The sequence below is a fragment of the Panthera pardus genome, unplaced genomic scaffold (genome assembly GCF_024362965.1).
Source record: "Panthera pardus isolate Hobbes unplaced genomic scaffold, ASM2436296v1 HiC_scaffold_27, whole genome shotgun sequence".
Classification (NCBI taxonomy): Eukaryota; Metazoa; Chordata; class Mammalia; order Carnivora; family Felidae; genus Panthera; species Panthera pardus.
Genome location: NW_026526843.1, coordinates 46,129,401 through 46,134,563, shown reverse-complemented (window position 1 = coordinate 46,134,563; position 5,163 = coordinate 46,129,401).

The following is a 5,163-nucleotide window of genomic DNA, read 5'->3' as shown; positions in this document are numbered from 1 at the left end:
GGGACTATGAAACAGAAAAGGCAACTCTGTAATAAAAAGGAGATTGCTCCCAGTACAGAAAGTAGCATAAAATGATGATGACAATAATGTGTGGGCAGCAGCAACATTAACATTTACTAAGTGCTAAATGGGGCTCAGGCATATGACTTTTCGAGGAAAAAAGGGTGAGGGTTGTGATTCCTAGCACTATGTTACAATGACTACCCACCAAAAGGCATCCAAAATTAACTGTGTGATCACGTTCTGCATCAAAGAACTCATCTTTCTCCTTTAAGGCCACCATGTTTTCCACCCCTCTCCACTCCCACTGACACCGTTCCTAAACCTTCCCTCTCCTCTCAGCCCTTGGTTTGTTATTTATACTAGTCATGGTATTCAACTGACCTCTCCAGGTTCCCAAGTAGTGCCCCACAGTCTTTGGATTGCCATCTGGACCTCAGTTCACAGAGAAGGTGGACTTGTTTTGGTAGCCATTGATGACAGGCTGGAGAAGGCAGGGCAGGAGAGGCATAACAGGACAAATGAAACTGAAGAGCACAGAAGTAAAAGGGATGTAAGAATGTTCTCTCATGAGGGCAAATAAATGATGCTTGCTTGGAAGGTATGGCATATGTGAAAGTCCATAGCTGAGGTCAAGACACTCCAGATACTCCATAGTGCAAAGGAGTTTCAATCTTGTCATGAAGCATGGGTCAGCAAGCTTTCTCAGTAGAGAGCCAGATAATAATTTTAGGTTTTGCAGGCCATGTGGTTCCTGTTACAATCACTTAACTCTGCCATGCAGTGTAAAAGCAGCCACAGACAATTCATAAACAAGTGAGCTCAGCTATGTTCCAATAAAACTTTATTTATAAAATAAAGCTCAGGTGTGGGACAGATGTGGCCTAAGGCCCATAGTTTGCCAACCTCTGCCATAAATTAAGTTCTGCCTCTCTGAGGCCTCATTAGGTTTCCAAAGTCTGAAATCCTTCTAAGGAGAAAATACTATAGTGGTTGAGAAAGTAGGCTTTGCATTGAATAGACCTGAGTGTGAACTTCAGCTCTGGCACTTTCTAGATGTGTGTTTTGGGGCAAATTATTTAATCTCTCGTCTGTAAAATAATAGTGCCTACCCCTCAGGGAGACTATAAACAGTAAACTAGACAGTGATGTGTGCTAATCACTTAGCACAGGGCCTTGTCCCCAGGAAGTGCCCAATAAGTGCCCGGTGATATTATTAGCTTAATAGCTAATAAGGGGACTTAGCAGATAAAGGATAGGGAAGTGGTGGCTTACAAAGGGTATAATAGATGGAGAAGACAACAGAGCCCCTCAGGTCTGGGTATAGATGTTGTCACATTGACACCATTGAGCATTTGGAGGTAAGACTCTAGTCTCTGTAAAATCTTCTTCTGAGCTTCAAATTTCATCTAAAAGGAATATATATAATGAAACAAGAAGTCTATGCAATATCACCTCAAAGAATGGAAAACAAACAGGATAAGAGAAGGTTGTCCCACAGATTCTTGTGTCATGGTCTGAGCAAATAAGGAACCTATAATGATGGAACAGTAACAGACCTAAGAAGGTATTGGGAGAAAGGTCAAGAGTGAGCTCTTGTATAAGCTCTTTATTTTATCTGACCTTTCAGACTGAACACTCAAGCTATAGGTCGGTGCTGTCCAGTAGAACTTGCTGTGATAATGGAAATGTTTTATATTGGTATTATATTCTATAGAATATGGTAACCCCAAGCCACACATGGCTAATGAGCACGTGAAATGAAGCTCATGTGACTGAAGAATTGAATTTTTAATCTTATTTAATTTTAATTAACTTATACAGTCACCTTTGCTATAATATGGATTTCTACACTATGCTATGCAAATTACACAAAAGAAATCACAGGGCATTAAAAGTACATTTGTCTTGGGGCACCTGGGTGGCTCAACTGGTTAAGCATCCGACTTCAGCTCAGGGTTCGTGGGTTCAAGCCCCGCATTGGGCTCTGTGCCAACAGCTCAGAGCCTGGAGCTTGCATCGGATTCTGTGTCTCCCTCTCTCTCTGCCCCTCCCCTGCCCGCATGCTGTTTCTCTCTCACACAAATAAACAAATGTAAAAAATTTTCAAAAGAGTACCCTTGCCTTGATGAGCACTAATATACAGAATTGTCGAATCACTATAGTGTACACCTGAAACTAATTTAATAATGTATGTTAACTGTACTGGAACTAAAACTTAAAAAAAAAACACAGGGCTCATGGTAAAAATGGGGTCAGGCACACACATTCCAAAACTTTATCAGTAATGCATATAGAAAAGATAGGAACTGGGGTGCCTGGGTGGCTCAGTTCGTTAATCATCCAACTCTTGATTTTGGCTCAGGTCATGATCTCACAGTTCATGAGTTTGAACCCCTGCATCGGGCTCTGTGTCAACAGTGCAGAGCCTGCTTGGGATTCTCCATCTCCCTCTCTCTCTGCCCCTCCCCCACTCACACAACACACTCTCTCTCTCTCTCTCTCTCTCTCTCTCTCAAAATAAATAAACTTAAAAAAAAGAAAAGATAGGAGATAGGAGCCTAACAAAAAAGAGTAATACAGTTTTACACATGTTAAATGGTTGAGAAATGTATAGATGCGTACCACAATAAGGATGGCACTTTACCCCGACAAAGACCTGAAGTTTGCTTGTGGAAGTGTCCATTTGTGAGTTATCATGAAGTGGTAAAAGGAGGGTAATGTGTCACACACAGAAAGATATAGCAGCAGAAGTGGCTGAGTGTAGTTCATTACACACTCAGTGCGCAATGGTACGCGGCAGACGTTTGAGGTATGTGTGCATGTTCACTTTAGGTATTCTTATGCAGCTCAGTTCTGCCGGGTGCAGTTTCCTTCTTTCATCTGGTGTTTCTCGTGGACGAAATCACTCCTAAGCCAACGTGAAATGTGCGTTATGTTCAAATTGTTCCCTGATCTATCAATCCCTTGAACAAATTTCAATTTTTAAAACAAGCATCATAGCAGAATTGACTGTATTTAAAATCAAACAGCCACATGTAGCTTAGTGGCTACTGTGTTAGAAAGTGCAGGTATTGATTTTAAGCACCTGCTCGGGTATCTGGGTAGAGCTGTGCAGTCAAGTTTCCTACAAGTTTGGCACCATTCATCCTGATGGAATGGAGAAGTGAAGACTTAAGCTGGGTACCAAACTTGAGCTGTTCCTCATAGCTCAGCCGTCCAGAGTGGTGTCACAACATCAGCCAGCCTTAAATAAAATGATTCAAGCACTTCATTCATTATATAAATATGTACTGAGCACCTACTATGCATAAGTACTTTCTGCCACCATTTTTTCTGGCATTTTACTTATTCAGAAAACCTAACTCTCATGTCCCTGGGGAGATACAGTCTGGGAGAAGAGCCCATTTTGGTGCTGTCTACTTAAGAAAACAGAACAGATGGGCAAAGTTAATATAAGAAAAATCCAGATTTATCAGGAGGTAATTAATCATATTACAAAAGGCTTCACAGTTGGGTTCCTTTAAATAGCTCACCTCCCTAATGCTTTTAAAATATAGTTTGATTTAGAAAATACATTTGTTGTATAAAATGAGGTATGTTTGTGTTTTCATGGCTGCAACGGGACTATTCATTTGTACATTCTCTCTCTGGATCCCTGATTTCCAGCATACCTTCCCTGGACCTCTTTAGAGACAAGGTCCCAGTTTAAGATTTCATTTCTGTGAAAAACACACTTAGAGGCAAGGAGAATATCTTCTGCCATCACAAAGCATTTCCACCAACGTTCCTCCAATGTCTTCAAGACTGCCCTGGGTATTCTAACTTGGGTGCCCCCTAGAATCCTTGCAATGCCATGTTAGTTACATCAGGCATACAGAATTTTAGTAGGCCCAGAGATTCACACTTGCTAAGGGGAAAGGATATCAGCCTGGGCCTTACCTTTCCTCCTAGGAACCATCGAGTGGTCCAAGATGGCTTGGTTTCTTCTGCCTTTTCTGTCCTCTTTGACACTTCTTGCCTATCATATGCATGAAGTTTCCCTTACATGCTCTGCCCAAAAAGAGCTGTGACCAAACTGGAGGTTTTATGGCACACCAAGGGAGCAGTCCTCGTTTGGAGAGGAGACCCACCTTGGAGAAGAAACACCTTGGCCTATGCATTGGAACTCTTCTCATAATCCCTGCCAAGCACCAAAATACTGAAATTCACCTGCATGAAAGGTGAACAAACAGAAGTTGGGAAACAGAAGCACGACTCCCAAAACCCTTCATTCATTTACAAACCCTATGGAAACTCAGCACCCAGCACAGTGCCTGGCAGAGTCAATACTTGGTAAAAACAGGCCTGCTGAAAGGAACTGAATTACTGCATGCCGGGCACTGGCTTAGGTTCCCAAAATAAAAAGATGAGAAAAATACATTCTTTGTCCTCCAGGGAAGAGATCAACATACTTGGATACACTTCTATGGCTAATCCCTGTCCATATTCTACCTTCCCACCCAAAAACCAATCATCCCACTAATATTTAATAAGTGCTGACTATGTGCAAGGCACTGTGCCACACAAGATATGAGAAGGGTCACGAAGTTACAATCTAATTGAGAAGATCAAGTGCAGATGCAGGAAACGACAATAATAAATAATGTAATATGCTTAGTTCCTGACAAATGCTCAGGAAAAACTTCCCAGAGCAGGTAAGCCTTGCATCAGGTCTTAAAGGATGGCAGGTAGGTGAATCAGATGTTTGTAGGACAATAGCTAGATGAGTCTGGCTAAAACAATAGTTCATTTTAGGGAACAGGAAATGAGGCTGAAAAGTTACATCAAAGTGAGATCTGGAAGAACTTTAATGCCTGAACAAAACATGGACTTTATTGTGAAGGCAACAGTGAGTTGAGGGAGGCTTTATGTAGAAAAATAAAGATGAAATGGGGAGGTTAATAAAAAGCAAGTTCATGGGGCACCTGGGTGGCTCAGTCAGTTAAAGCATCTGACTCTTGATTTTGGCTCAGATCATGATCTCACAGTTTGAGGCCCACGTAGGGCTCTATGCTGGCAGTATGGATCCTGCTTGGGATTCTATCTTTCTCTCTCTCTCTCTCTCCCTCTCTCTCAAAAATAAATAAATAAACTTTTTTTTAAATGTTTCTTTTTTTTGAG